This window comes from Macrotis lagotis, chromosome X, assembly GCF_037893015.1.
Source record: "Macrotis lagotis isolate mMagLag1 chromosome X, bilby.v1.9.chrom.fasta, whole genome shotgun sequence".
Lineage (NCBI taxonomy): Eukaryota > Metazoa > Chordata > Mammalia > Peramelemorphia > Peramelidae > Macrotis > Macrotis lagotis.
In genome coordinates this window covers 646848387-646865071 of record NC_133666.1, presented here as the reverse complement: position 1 = coordinate 646865071, position 16685 = coordinate 646848387, and the positions used below count along the sequence as shown (strand labels likewise).

At 38.6% G+C, this 16685-nt stretch overlaps 1 protein-coding gene across 6 annotated transcripts in view; it reads right to left on the bottom strand.

The window, feature by feature from the left end:
- Window positions 1–16685, bottom strand: part of JSRP1 (junctional sarcoplasmic reticulum protein 1) — a 105992-nt gene that overhangs the window by 25896 nt on the left and 63411 nt on the right. The window lies entirely within an intron of this gene.

Sequence of the window (16685 nt, the reverse complement as noted above, 5' to 3'; positions counted from 1 at the left end):
TAATCTGGAACATTTCCCCCTTTGCTCTGGCTACTGACCTCTCTGGCTTCTTTAAAGTTCCCACTAAAATCTCACCTCAGGAAGCCTTCCTCAACTCCTCTTAATTCCAAGGTCTTTGCTCTTTTGTTTATTTATCTTGTACCTCCTCATTCAAATCCAAGCCACATGCTTATCATGGCATCACCTCCCTTCTTTGAGAATGAAGGATAAACCTCCTCCTCCTCCTCCTCCTCATCATCCTTGTATATAACTTTCTTTGTCTATATTTATTTACATGTTGTCTCTCTCGTTTAAGACTGTAAGCTCCTTGAGGGCAGACCTATATTTTGCCTCTTTTATTCCCAGTGTTTAGCACAGTGCCTGTCCCAGATTAGACACCCGATATTTATTGATTGGTGGGGAGAGAAAGTATGATTGTACTTCTTGCTATATCTTCTCAGTAAACATCCCTTTATAAAAGTGAACTGATAATTGTTAATCAGTGCTATCGAAGTATCAATTGTTTGACTGATATTGGGGCAACAAGCACTGGCAATTAATATTGAAATAATATTGAATAACACTGAAATGGGAGCTCAAGGTGACAGCATTAGGAGAATCCCATTGCTCTTCAAGATATTCCTAAAACTGAGAAGAAGATAGAGTAGAGCATTGGGGACAAGACCCCACAATCACATGGAACTTGGACTGGGAGGGTGAGCTCCAGAGCCTTGCTACATTGGGGTGGGGGAGGATGGATGAAGGGAAGGAAACCCAACCCTCCTGGTTGCAATAATTCTTCTGACATTCTGTTTAAATTCTGCCACAGCTGGTTAGGATGATCCTTGGACTCCCTAGACAGAGGAAACAACTGACCAAAATTCAGGGAATGCTGACTCAGGGGAAATTCACCAAGAAAATAGAGTACTTTACCACTGAGCCGCTGTTTTTTAAAAACATATGACTTATTAATGGAACTTCTTCTCTAAGCCAGTCCTTTTCAGGGGTCTCTTTTATATGGCTTTCATTGAGCTCTGCAGTGGTCATTGCTTTGCAATAAATTAGGAAAGAAGCCTCCTTAGCTCTTCTTAGACTCCCAGGCCTGTCTGAGTGCTTGAAGGAAGAGGGGAAAAAGGAGAGATAATCAGATCAGGAAAGCCAAACGGTAACTTGACAAGAGCACTAAATAGGAGAGGAGCCCCAGCTCTGACATGGTGATTCCATGATGCTGGACAAGCCTTGAGCCCCTTTCTCTTCTCTCTACATCATCTCCCATGGGATTTCAACTATTCCAACTTCTATGCTTATATTTTCCAAATCTATAAATCTAGTCCTAATCTTTTGCCCAGACTCTAGTCAGTTATTTCCAACTTCATGTTTGACACCTCTACTATGATCATATCTCAAAATCAACATGTACAAAATGGAAGCCAAAATCTTTTCTCAGTAATCATTGTCCTTCCTAACTTCCCTGTTTTAGTTAAAGGCAGCTTTGAGTTATTCTTGAATCTTCCCCTTCCCCCTTCCTCCTCCCCCAGCCCATATCCAATCTTTAATCCAACACTGAATTATTGTGACTTCTATGTGCAAGGCATAGTTTTAGCTCTGAACGATTCAAAAACAAAATGAAAAACAGTCCTGTCAAATTCAAGATCTCTTGCATCTGTTCTTTTCTCTCCATTCACACTCTTAACACCTTAATTCCTGCTCATATCACTTCTGGCCTAGTTTATCTTATTAGTCTAATAACGGTTCTTCCTGTTTCTACTGTCTCCTCTCTAATCCATCTGCCTTGAACATTGATTTCATTTCAGGAACTGAAATTTTAGAGTCCAAATATGGTGCTTCTGCTGATACTGGTGAAGAAAAAAAAAAAGAGTTTATTATGGAAATACTGACAGAGTTCTTTAACACTTTAATCTATTTGGTGTCCTTCCAGGATCATCTACCAAAAACTCTTGGGGTTATCTAGTTATAACCTTTCACTATCCTCCTCCATAAGATTTTGAAAATTAGGTTATATCCTAATTGGTGTTGCCCTTGGCTGCCATGTCTCTTTAACAAGGACCACAAGTGGTGATAGGGAATAATACTGGTGGAGGGAGTTTGGGGGATTTTTTTTTGATCCTGTACTAATTACTTTATATTTGTTAACTTTTCATGGGAAATGATGATGATCCATGTCAATGTTGTCGCTTAAACTATTTTCCATATTTGTCATCAATAGTATTTTTTTAGGTTTTTTTTGCAAGGCAAATGGGGTTAAGTGGCTTGCCCAAGGCCACACAGCTAGGTAATTATTAAGTGTCTGAGACCAGATTTGAACCCAGGTACTCCTGACTCCAGGGCCGGTGCTTTATCCACTGCGCCACCTAGCCACCCCTCATCAATAGTTTTTTTTTTGATGTTTTACCTTATTTTATCTTTTTTTTGTTTTTTAAGTCACCTCCATTTCCAAATATATCTTTTCCCTGTCCTCCTTCCCAAAGAGTCATTCTTTGTAACAAAGAATAAAAAGAGAGAACAGCCAACAAATCAAATGTATTTGATCTTCCATTTCTGCACAGAAGGGAGGGAAGTACATTAGAATAACAAGAAAATTTTTTTTCTTTTCCATATACATTTTTATAATCATCACATACATTGTTTTCATGATTCTGCTTTCTTTACTCTGGATCAAATATTTCCATGCTTCTCTGTACTCTTTCAATATCATTTCATTCTACACAATAATATTCTATTGAAGTCATAGACTACAGTTAGTTTAATCATTCTAGGTAGCACAATAGATAGTGTGTTGGACCTGGAGTCAGGAATATTACTACTAGGGTGGACACAAGATGGAGGTGTGAGGGCAGGAATTCCCAGAAACTCATCTCCCCAAAACTCCAAAAGCTGTCAAATTATGACTCTAGACAAAATCTAGAGGGGCAGAACCCACAGAAAGACTGAGTGATACAATTTCCCAGTCCAAGACAACTTAGAAGATCCCTGGGAAAGGTCTGTTTCATCAGGACCAGGGGTTGGAAAGAGCTACAGCCCTTGGGGTGCCTGGATCCCTGGGGGACGCCTGGGTCTGGGACAGAGGGTACAGTTTTCAGCCTCTTGCACCAGGATCACCAGGGATAGCTTTGAAAGGGGGGCTGAAAGAACTCTGCCACACTAGAATGAGTGTGGAGCCCTGGGCCAGTGCCAGCCTTAGAGCAGCCCTGAGGTGGGAACCTGCAGAACTACCTAGCAGCTGCTTCGAGAGAGCTCAACCATAGATGGTAAGGGGGTAGACAGAGACTGAAGAGGTCTCCCTGCTATCCCTGGGGCAGGACTCTGCCACTTTGCCTGGTCATGACTTTCTGGTAACCCAATACTTAGATCCAGGTCACAGTCTGGGCCCCCATAGTACCATAGTGGAGCAGGGACCCTCCTCACAGCTCCAGTGCAGAGGGGAGTGCTTGTGGTCATCCACAGACCAGAGCACAGGCAGGAAGAGCAGTTAGAGTCCCTCATAAGACCTTGAAGGAATTAAGGTCCTTGTGGGATGCCCCAAAAACCCCCTAAAGCCTTAGAAGTGCAGTTAATCAGTCAAAGGCTGAGAAAATGAGTAAACAACAGAAAAAGAAGAACCTGACCACAGAAAATTACTTTGGTCCCATGGAAGATCAAAATACATACTCAGAAGATGACAAAAGTCCAAGCTTCTATATCCAAAGCCTCTAAGAGAAATAGAAAATGGGCTCAGGCTATGGATGAGCTCAGAAAAGACTTTGAAAAGCAAATAAGGGAGATAGAAGAAAAATTGGGAAAAGAAATGAGAGTAATGCAGGTAAATTATGAAAACCGAGTCAGCTTGGTGAAAGAAAGACAAAAAATACTGAAGAAAATAGCATGTTAAAAACTAGTTTAGGACAATTGGAAAAATCAACCCAAAAAGGCAGATAAGAATGCCTTAAAAAGCAGAACTGACCAACTGGAAAAGGAGATTTAAAAAAGCTCTCTGAAGAAAATAACTCCTTCAAAAATAGAATGGAGCTATGGGAAGCTGATGACTTTTTGAGAAATCAAGAAACAATAAAACAATACCAAATGAACAAAAAATTAGAAAAAAATGTGAAATATCTCATTGGATAACCACCAACCTAGAAAACAGATCCAGAAGAGATAATTAAAAAATTATCGGGTTACCTTAAAGTCATGACCAGGAAAAAAGCCTAGGCTTCATTTTTCAAGAAATAATGCAGTTCTCTGAGGTACCACCTCACACCTCTGAGACTAGCCAATATGACCAGAAAGGACAATGATCAATGTTGGAAGGGATATGGGAAATCTGGAACACTAATACATTGTTTGTGGAGCTATGAACTCATCCAACCTTTCTGGAGAGCAATGTGGAATTATGCCCAAAGGGCAATAAAAATGTGCATACTCTTTGATTCAGCAATAACACTACTGGGTCTATACCCTGAAGAGATTTTGAAAAAGGGTAAAAACATCACTAGCACAGAAATATTCATAGCAGCCTTGTTTGTGGTGGCAAAGAATTGGAAATTAAGTGAATGTCTTTCAATTGGGGAATGGCTTAACAAACTGGTATATGTATGTCATGGAACACTATTGTTCTATTAGAAATCAGGAGGGGTGGGAATTCAGGGAAGACTGTAAGGATTTGCATGAACTGATGTTGAGTGAGATGAGCAGAACCAGAAAAACACTGTGCACCCCGACAGCAAGATGGGGGTGATGATTAACCTTGATGGACTTGCTCATTCCATCAGTGCAACAATCAGGGACAATTTTGGGCTGTCTGAAATAGAGAATACCATTTTTCAAGAGAAAGAGTTGTTGAGTTTGAACAAAGACTAAAGACTATTACCTTCAATTTAGAAGGAAAAACCCCCCATTATCTTATTATGTAACTTTGCTATCTCTTATACTTTATTTTTCTTCCTTAAGGATATGATTTCTCTCTCATCATATTCAACTGAGATCAATGTATACCAAGGAAACAATGTAAAGATGAACAGACTGGGGGCGGAGCCAAGATGATGAATTTATTAGAAACCAGGACTCAATACTTCAAAACCAAAAGAATGAAAAATTAGAAGAAAATGTGAAACATCTCATTGAAAAAACAACTGATATGGAAAACAGATTTAGGAAAGATAATTTAAAAATTATTGGAATACCTGAAAGTCATAATCAGGAAAAGAGCCTTGACATCATTATCAAAGAATTACTACAGAGAAATTGCCCTGATATCCTAGAAGCAGAGGGCAAAATAGAAATGGAGAGAATCCACTGATCCTCCCAAGAAAGAGATCCCAAAAAACCAACCCCCAGGAATATTATAGCCAAGTTCCAGAACTCCCAAGTCAAAGAGAAAATATTACAAGCAGTCAGAAGGACACAAATACCGTGGAGCTGCAATCAGGATCTCACAGGACTTAGCCCCAACTACATTAAAAGCTCGTAGGGCTTGGAATATAATATACCAGAAGGCAAAAGAGTTTAGAATGCAACTCAGAATCAACTATCCAGAAAAACTGAATGTCCTCTTCCAGGGAAAAAGATGGACTTTCAATAAACCAGGGGAATTTCAAATGTTCCTATTGGAATGGTCAGAGCTGAACAGAAGGTTTGATCTTCAGATACAGGACTCAGGTGAAGCATAGAGAGTGGAGGAGAGGGAGAAAATATGAGGGACTTGATGATGAACTGCATGTATTCCTGCATAGAAAAATGACACTGATAATACTCATATGAACCTTCTAAATTAACAGAGAAGGTAGAAGGTGTTTTTATAGATGAAGCACAGGAGAAAGCTGAATTTGAAGATAAAATATGGTGTAAAAATGGAGTCAATAGAAAAAAAGGGAAACGTAATGGGAGAAAGAAAAAGGAGAGGGGGGAATAGGTCAAGATATTTCATATAATAAGATTTTTCTTCATTACAATGAGCTATAGCAATGATATGGAAGGGGGGAAGGCAAGGGCGAATGAGGGAATCTTCGCTCTCATCAGAGGTGGCTAGGAGAGGAAACAGCATATATACTCAATGGGGTATAGGCATCTGGAGTAAGAAGGAGAGAGAGGGGGAAGGGGTGGGGATATGAGTGATGGAGGAGAGGATGCACCATGGGGGGAGAGTGGTCAGATATAACACATTTTCTTTTTTACTTCTTTCAAGGGGCTGGGATTGTATGGCCTGTCCAGGACCATAGGGCCAGGTGGATGCTGGGCCTAAGGGGTGGTATGGGGGCTCAGGGCTTCTTGGCCCCAGGACCAGGGATCTGTCTGCTGCACCACTCAGCTACCCTACAGCAGAATCAGAGTGGAAGGAGAGAGAAAATATAGTACATGGTAGTGGAGAAATATGAAAGGAGGGACTTGCGATCAGCAATGGTAATGGTGGAAAAATATGGAAGTAACTTTTGTGATGGACTTATCATAAAGAATGTGATCCACTCGCTACAGAGTTTGTGGTGTGGAAAAAAGACTGAAGCACATTTATTATTATTATTATTATTATTATTATTATTATTATTATTATTGGGGGGTGCAGGGCAAATGGGGCTGGGTGGCCTGCCTGGGGCCGAATAGCGGGGTGATCGTTGGGTGTCCGAGGCCAGATTTGGACCTGGGTGCTCCTGGCTCAAGGGCCAGTGCTCTTTCTGCCACCTGGCCGCCCCTACTATTATTACTATTTTATTTTATTTTTGGTCTTTTTTTTTTTTTTTGGTTTATGTAGGGCAGTGGGGATCAGGGTGGCTTGCATGTCACACAGCTGGGTGATTGTTGGGTGTACGGGGCTGGATATGGGCTTGGGTGCTCCTGGCTCCAGGGCTGGTGCTTCGTCTGCTGCGCCACCTGGCCATACCTACAATTATTACTATTATTATTTTTTAATTTTAATTTTTTTCTCTCCCCTTTATTTTATCGCTCAAGTGAGTCTATATTTTTTTGGGGGTATTTTGTTTACTCTTAAAAAAGAATATTTTATTAATGTATAAAAAACATTGTACAAAATGAGAATAAATAAATATTAAATAAAAGAAAAAAGATTAACAGACTGCCTTCTGTGAGGGGGGTGAGGGAAGTGAGATTAGGGGGAAATTGTAAAATTCAAAGTAAGTAAATAGATTTTTTAAAAATAATAAATTCATAAAAAAAAGAAATAATGCAGCAAAATTGCCCTGAGATCCCAGAAACAGAGGGTAAAATAGAAATTGAGGGAATTCACCAATCACCTCCTGAAAGAGATTCCAAAAGAAAAACTCCCAGGAATATTATAGCCAAACTCCAGAACTCCCAAGTCAAAGAGAAAATACTAAAAGTTGCCAGAAAGAAGCAATTCAACTACCATGGCTCTATAGTCAGGATTACACAGGATCAGACAGCATCTGCATGAATGGCTCGTAGGGCTTGGAATATGATATTCAGAAGGCAAAAGGTCTTGGTTTACAACTGAGAATCACCTACCCAGAAAAACTGAACATCCTCTTTCAGGGGAAAAGATGGACTTTCAATGAAACAGGGGACTTTCAAACTTTCCTGTTGAAATGGCCAGAGCTGAACAGAAAGGTTGATCTCCAAGTACAGGACTCTGGTAAAGTATAGAGAGGAACTAATGATTTTGAACTTCTTGTATTCCTGCACAGGAAGAAGATACTGATAACTCATATGAACCTTGTCATTTATAAAAGTGGTTAGAAGGAACATGTATAGACAAGGCATAGGAGGGAGTTGAATATAATGGTATAATATGATATAAAGTTGGAGTCAATGGGTGATAAAGGAAAATACTGGGAGAAAGGGAAAGGAGTGGTAGAATGGGCTAAGTTATTTCACATAAAAGAGTCAGGAAAAAGCTTTTGCAATGAAGTGGAAGGGGGGGACGTTGAGGGGAATAAGTGAGCCTTCATTCTCATCAGAAATGGTTCAGTGAAGAAATAACATAATACATAATACTCAATAGAGTATACAAAATCTATCTTACCCTAGAGAAAAATGAAAGGAAAGGGATGGGATAAGGGTGATGCGGGAGGGGAAATAGTGGGAGAGAGAGAATAGAGTAAATGCTAGTGGAGAGGAATAGAATGGAGGGAAATACAGCTAGTAATAGGGACTGTGGGAAAAGATATCGAAGCAACTTCTCTGAGGATTTACGATAAAGAAGGCAACTCATTCCAGAGACAGAATCGATGGAATCTGAACACAGACTCAAGTACACTTTTTTCTCTCCCTTCATTTCTCTTGAGATTTATCTTTTTTTTTTGGGAGAGGTGGCTTATGTTTGCTTTCACAAGAAGATTATTGTAATAATATGGAAATAAATAAATCATAGAACACAAAAAGGAATACTGCTACTGCTTCTGCTACTACTGCTATTACTGCTGCTACTGTTAATACTGCTACTGCTATTGCTAGTATTACTATTATTATTGCTGCTATTACTACTGCTATTACTGCTGCTATTGGTATTACTACTCCTACTCCTACTGCTACTACTACTGCTTATTACACTGCTGCTACTGCTACTACAGCTGCTACTACTACTACTACTACTGCTACTACTGCTATTACTGCTGCTATTGCTACTACTACTACTACTGTTAGTACTGCTGCTATTGCTACTACTATAGTTATCATTTATTTAGAGCTTACTAATGTTCCAAGCATTGTAAATCATAAGATCAAATTATACCTCATATACTTACTAGAAGTGTGACCCTGAGCAAGTTACTTCAATTTCCTCATCTGAACAATGAGGATAATAATAGCACTTGCCTCTTCAGTTGTGAGGACCAAATGAAAAAACATTTGTAAAAGTGCTTTGTCAACTTTATGATGCCATTCAAATGCTAGCTGCTATTATTTCCTGTGCTTTGGTACTATGAAAAGATTATTTTGATGTATATGGGATCTTTCTGTCTTTGATCACTTTGGGGCATATTCCAGCTTTGGGAGTCAAAAGGCATGAATATTTTAGTCACTTTTTAAGCAAATTCAAAAGAAGGGAAGGCAAATTTGTGGCTAGATCAGTTTTCATTGCTCTGTCTTCTCACCTTTATCCTTTCTTCTAATTTGAGGTTGATTCTGATCTTTGTCCAAATAGCTGACAGCCTAACTGTACACAAACAGATGATTTGAAATGATTCTATTAGCAACCAATCAGTTCATATATGTTGGGATCTCTCTGGTAAATGGCTGTTTTTGCAATGTTGTATACCAAAAGTCCAATTTTTTTTGAAAAATATTGTCACGATGGAAAGACATGAATTTTCTGTGAAACTGATCATCTTTAGTCTCTGTTTATTAGTGAACCACAGTTTTCAACCTATTTTACACTATCCTTGCCTATGTCAATCAATCACTTAGCATTTATGAATCACCTATTCTGTGCTGGTCAGTGTGGAAAGAACTGGGGAAACAATGAAAGGCTGAAAACATTCCCTGTCCTCCAGAGTTCATAGTCTCATCAGGGAGACAGATTCCAAAAAACTGCACAGACAAGTTACACACAGGCTTAGCTAGAGATAATCAACAGAGGGAAGGCTCTAGCCTAAATGGAGATGAAGACAAATTTCTTATGGAAAACAGGATTTTAACTGGGACCTGAAGGAAGCCAGGGAAGCCAGGGAGGTGGAGATGAGGGGGGATAAGTGAAGATATCCAGAGTCAGGAGGTGATATGTCTCATAGGAGGAATAGCAAGGAGGTCAGGGTCTGGATCACATATAGTGGGAACAAGATAGACAAAGACTAGAAAGGTAGAAAGTAGCCATGATATAAAGAGTTCGGGACACTAAACAATTCTGAGGTAATAGGGAGACAATGGAGTTTTTGGAATGGGAGAGGGAGGTGATATGGTCAGATCTATGCTTTAGGAAGATCTTTTGGACGGCCAAGTGGAAGATGAGCTGGAGGAGTAGAGAGAGGTTAAAGGTCCAGGGACAATGGAACAAAATGCCTAGACTTGTCAGAGAAGATGACAGCTGTAAGATATGTTACACAGATGAAATCAGCAGATTGGATGTGGGGGGAGAGCAACGATTTGAGGATAACAGCTAGGTTTTGAGATGACAGGGAGAAGACTGTGAAGACGGTGATGCCCCTCATTGATATTATGTAGAGGGCAGGGTTTGGGAGGTCGCGAGAATAAGTTTGATTTTAAATCTATTGAGTTTAAGATGTATACTGGATGTCCAATAATAGATGTTTGAAAAGCACTTGGAAATTCAAGAGACTAGAGCAGGATAAGTAAATATGAAAATCATCAGCACAGAGATGAACTGAATCTGTGGGAGCAAATATCACAAAGAGAAATAGTATAGAGAGGGAAGAGAAGAGAACCCAAGACAACTTTAGAGAACACCCACAGATGTGATCCAGACAAAGATTTAGGGAGAAAACTGAGTAATAGATAGATAAAAGGAAAACCTGGACAAGCGGAGTATCATGGAAACCTGGAAAGAAAAAGCTATCAAGGAGAAGAGAGTAATCGACTTTGTCAAAGGCTACTGAAAGATCAAGAATGAGAGACCAGTTTCAATTGAATGATGAGGTTGGCAGTTAGACTGTAGACAGTTAAGAGAGCAAAAATAAAAGAAGTATAGGCACATATTGTAGATGGCCTTCTCATTAAGTTTAGTCCTAAAAAGGAGACAAGATATAGAATTATGGCTAGTAGGAATAGTCAGATCAAGTGGAGGTTTTTTGGTGGATGGAGAAATATGGGATTTTTAGAAGGCAGTTTGAGAAGCAGCCAATAGACAAGAAGAGATTGAAGATAAGTGAGAGAATGAAGATGAGAGAGGAGGCAATCTGCTAGAAGCTGGAATGGAATGGTATCATTTCTGTATGTAGGGATTTGTTTTGAAGAGAAGAACCCACTTTTCATGTGAGAAAAGGGTGAAGTAGGAGACTGGCAGATGGCATTTGAGTGATGTGAGATGGGGAGGAGGGGAGAAAAAAAAACTCAGAGAATGACTTCAGTTTTTTCTGTAAAATTTGAGGCAACAAGATTCTTAGCTGGGGAGGCTTGAAAAGGTTTATGAATGCCACTCTCTGTGGAGAGTGGGGGAGTGAGTCGATTAGAGAGACAGGTCCCAATTAAGATTATGTTATATACATTCATAATGGAACCAGCCAATAGTTTTGTGACCTTTTTCAGCTTCATTCAGCAGCACATGAGTAGGAATTAAGGCAGCAGATGGTGGAGGTAATCCAAGGTTAAGGCTTAGCATGGCAAGACTGGCAACAAGATAAAGGGGAAGTAAGAAGACAGTGAACTGATTCATCAAAGTGTTAAGATGAGGAAGGGAAGAAAATATAGCCGGTAGAGATCTGGAGAAAAAAAACAACCAACTGAGAAACTGAGGCACTGGAGGTCATGGTGAGGGTGAAGAAGAGCATTAGGAGATACAAGTTTGGGGGAAGAGATGGAATCATAACAGGTGATGATCAGAAAGGAATTTCAGGGTTCATGAGCAGGGAAGTGGTGCATTTGCTGGTAACAGCAAGATCAAGAGTATGACCATTTCTATCTGTAGTTGAAATAGAATGGAGGACAGGTAATGAGAAATGAGTAAGGTAAGGAAAAGAGAAGTTAGGGAGTTTAAAAAAATATTGATATGCATGTTGAAGTCCCTGAGTATGGAAGCAGAAAATATAGAGGAGAGAAAAACTGTAAATGAGGCACTGGACTTCCTTTTTAAAGAAATTTTATTTATTTAAGGCAATAGGGTTAAGAGTGACTTTCCCAAGGCCACACAGCTAAGTAATTATTAAGTGTTTGAGGCCACATTTGAACTCAGATCCTCCTGACTCCAGGGCTAGTGCTCTATACACTGTGCCACCTGGATTTATTGAAGAGGGAAGAGTGTCATAGAGGTCAGAAAATAATAGCTACCTGAATCCCTTAGAAAGGGAGGCTTCTCAACATACCAAAACCTATGGGATTCACTCAAAGAGGCTCTCAGGGAATATAGTATATCTTTAAATGCTTACATGAATAAATTAGAGAAAGAGGAAATCAATGAACTAAATATACAACTAAAAAATTAGAGAAAGAACAAATTAAAAATTCCCAATACCAAATTAGAAATTCTAAAAACTAAAGGAGAAATTAATAAAATTGAAAGCAAAAAAACTATTGAATTAATGAATAAAACCAAAAGTTGGTTTTTATGAAAAAAACAATAAAATTGATAAACCTCTGGTCAATTTGACTAAAAAAAAGAAAGAAGAAAACCAAATTGCTAGTATCATAAATGAAAAGGGTGAACTTACCACCAATGAGGAGGAAATTAAAGTAATAATTCAAAATTATTTTGCCCAACTCTATGCCAATAAATTTGATAACCTAAGTGAAATGAATGAATATTTACAAAAATATAAGTTGCCCAGCTTAAATGAAGAGGAGATCAAATACCTAAACAACCCTATCTCAAAAAAAGAAATTCAACAAGCAATTATTGAACTCTCTAAGAAAAAAATCTCCAGGGCCTGATGGATTCACAAGTGAATTCTACCAAACATTTAAGGAACAATTGGTTCCAATTCTATATAAACTTTTCAGAAACTCTGCCTAACTCTTTCTATGAAACCAATATGGTGCTGATACTTAAACCAGGAAGAGTTAAAACAGAGAAAATTATAGACCTATCTCCCTCATGAATATAGATGCAAAAATCTTAAATAAAATCTTAGCAAAACAGTTACAACAAGTTATCACTAGGATAATACATTTTGACCAAGTGGTATTCATCCCAGGAATGCAGGGTTGGTTCAATATTAGGAAAACTGTTAGTATACTCAATTATATCAACAATAAACCTATCAGAAATTATATGATCATATCAATAGATGCTGAAAAAGCTTTTGACAAAATACAGCACCCATTCCTACTAAAAACACTAGAGAGTGTAGGAATAAATGGACTGTTCCTTAGAATAATTAGCAGTATCTATCTGAAACCATCAACAAGCATTATATTCAACGGGGAGAGGCTAGACCATTCCCAATAAGATAGGGGTGAAACAAGGATACCCATTATCACAACTACTATTCAATATTGTATTAGAAATGTTAGCTTCAGCAATTAGAGAAGAAAAAGAAATTGAAGGAATTAGAATTGGGAAGTAAGAGACTAAACTCTCACTCTTTGCAGATGACATGATGGTCTACCTAGAGAATCCCAAGAAATCATCCAAAAAACTACTGGAAACAATTAACAATTTTAGCAAAGTTGCAGGTTATAAAATAAACCCTCATAAATCCTCAACTTTTCTATATATGTCTAGCAAGATACAGCAGGAAGAGTCAGAAAGAGAAATCCCATTCAAAGAAACCTCAGACAATATAAAATACCTGGGAGTCTATTTGCCAAGACAGACTCAGAAACTTTTTGAAAACAATTATAAAACACTTCTCACACAAATTAAATCAGATTTAAATAACTGGACAAATATCAATTGCTCATGGATAGGTTGAGCTAATATAATAAAAATGACAATTCTACCAAAACTAAACTACTTGTTTAGTGCCCTACCAATCAAAATTCCAAAAAATTACTTTAATGAGTTTGAAAAAGTTGTAAGTAAATTCATATGGAGAAATAAAAAGTCAATAATTTCCAGGAATTTAATGAAAAAAAGTGCAAAAGAAGGGGGCTTAGCCCTACCCAATCTAAAATTATATTATAAAGCATCAGTCATCAAAACTGTTTGGTATTGGCTAAGAAATAGAATGGTGGTGTGGTTGGGTGGCTAGGTGGTGCAGTGGATAAAGCACCGGCCCTGGAGTCAGGAGTACCTGCGTTCAAATCCGGGCTCAGACACTTAATAATGACCTAGCTGTGTGGCCTTGGGCAAGCCACTTAACTCCATTTGCCTTGCAAAAAAATTAAAAAAAAAATAGAGTGGTGGACCAATGGATTAGACAGGTGCATTAGCAGGAAATGATTATAGTAATCTGCTGTTTGATAAACCCAAAGAGTCCAGCTATTGGGATAAAAACTCTCTTTGATAAAAACTGCTGGGAAAATTGGAAGTTAGTATAGAAGAAATTTGGATTAGACCAACACCTCACACCCTATACCAAGATATAGGATCTAGACATAAAAATCAATACTATAAGCAAATTAGAAGATCAAGGACTAGTTTACCTGTCAGATCTATGGAAAGGGAAGCAGTTTATGACTAAGGAAGAGATGAAAAACATTACCAAAAACAAACTAGATGATTTCAATTACATTAAAAAGCTTTTGCACAGATAAACCCACTGTAAACCAAGATCAAAAGAAATGTAGTAAATTGGGAAACAATCTTTACAACTAGTGATTCTGACAAAGGACTCATTTCTAAAATATACAGAGAACTGAGTCATATTTTTAAAACAAAAAAGGCATTCCTCAATTGACAAATGGTCAAAGGATATGCAAAGGCAATTTACAGATGATATCAAAGCAATTCATAGCCATATGAAAAATTGCTCTAAATCATTATTAGAGAAATGCAAATTAAAGCTTCTCTGAGGTACCACCTCACACCTCTCAGACTGGCCAATATGACCAGAAAGGATAATGATCATTGTTGGAAGGATGGTGGGAAATCTGGGACACTATTACACTGTTGGTGGTGCTGTGAACTCATCCAACCTTTCTGTAGAGCAAGTTAGAACTATGCCCAAAGGGCAACAAAAATGAGCATACCCTTTGACCCAGCAATACCACTACTGGGTCTATACCCTGATGATGAAAAAGGGTAAAAACATCACTTGTACAAAAATATCCATAGCAGCCCTGTTTGTGGTGGCAAAGAATTGGAAATCAAGTAAATGTCCTTCAATTGGGGAATGGCTTAGCAAACTGTGGTATATGTATGTCATGGAACACTATTGTTCTATTAGAAATGAGGAGGGATGAGAATTCAGGGAAGCCTGGAGGGATTTGCATGGACTGATGCTGAGTGAGATGAGCAGAACCAGAAAAACACTGATCACCCTAACAGCAACATGGGGGTGATGTTCAACTTTGATGGACTTGCTCATTCTATCAGTGTAACAATCAGGGACAATTTTTGGGCTGTCTGCAATGGAGAATGCCATCTGTATCCAGATAAAGAGCCATGAAGTTTGAACAAAGTTCAAGGACTATTCCTTTTAATTTAGGGGAAAAAAACCAGATATCTTATTGTCTGATCTTGTTATCTCTAAGACTTTTTTGTTTCTTCCTTAAGGATATGATTTCTCTCTCATCACACTCAATTTGGATCAATGTACAACATGGAAACAAAGTAAAGACTGACAGATTGCTTTCCATGGGGGTGGTGGGGGGAGGGAAGTAAGATTGGGGGAAAAATTGTAAAACTCAAATAAAATTTTAATTAAAAACAAAGAAAGGGAGGTTTCTGAGTGATGGTAGGGGATGAACTTGGGGGTGGCAATGGAGAACAAGTAGTATTCTAATTCTCCCCTCTCCATCAGTAAGTCAAAGGGAACGAATGAAAGAGCAACCAGTGGCCAAGGAGGCTGTAAGGAGATTAAGAAGACAGAAGGAGAGAGAAAGGAAAAACTTTAAGATGAAAGCAAGTTTGTTATCTATGAACAAACATTCCAGAGCACACAATGCAGAGGGTAACTTTAAAGTCAAACATTGGAGTTATTAGGTGAAGGAAGATGAGAATAAGGGATTGGTTAGTGGGGTATGTAGAATGGGATCTGAATAATGACTGCCAGGGTTTGAAAGGTACTGGTATGGGGAAGGGATGACTAGATTGTAATTTGTTAATCATTGATGAATGAGTTTGGGTGGGTTCTCAACATCCATTGGGGGGAGGGGGTTGGTTCAAGCATGGGACCAGTGGAAGGGAGTCAAAGGAACAGCATTTCTCTCTTTTCTCTGCAGAAACAGACTAGACAGAGGAAAGGAGAGTGGAACAGAATGGAATTTCTCCATTCACAGCCATCAGAAAAAGACCAAACAAGATCTCTGGGTGGTGGAATGGCATGGAAGGACCTGTAAGCAGAAAAGGCCTCTTTAGGATATGGAATCATGGCTCTTTAACTCTACGCTGAAATCAGCAATTATTAATATATACCAGCTCATTTGAAGCCCTTTACCAAGTTCTTTGGAGAATTTCTCTTTCGCCCTCACCCTTTCTAATAGGTGCTGATGCTGAAGTTACAGTTTTCTTCATGGTGATCTTTTGGTTTATGCTCATTACAGTCACTTTGAGGGCAGAAGACAAAAAGTTCCATGAGATGGTGTTTCTCATTGCCTTTGGGCACATAATAAAACCATAATAAAATCAACTCTTCTAATGCTCTTAAAAGGCTCACAACTGGGTGGCTAGGTGGCGTAGTGGATAGAGCACTGCCCCTGGAGTCAGGAGTACCTGAGTTCAAATCTGGCCTCAGACACTTAATAATTAACTAGCTGTATGGCCTTGGGCAAGCCACTTAACTCCATTGCCTTGCAAAAATCTTAAAAAAAAAAAAAAGGCTCACAACTGTCACATAGGCAGGGAAATTGTGGAAGCAGAATGTGTGTGTGTGTGTGTGTGTGTGTAAAGTGATTTATAACTATTAAGTAATGATGACTGCAATGACAGCATGCTCAGATTGAAAGTGCTGTCCTTACAACTTTATGATATAAGAAATGCAGGTATTATTATCTTCATTTTATAGATTAAAAAACTGAGACTCAGAGAA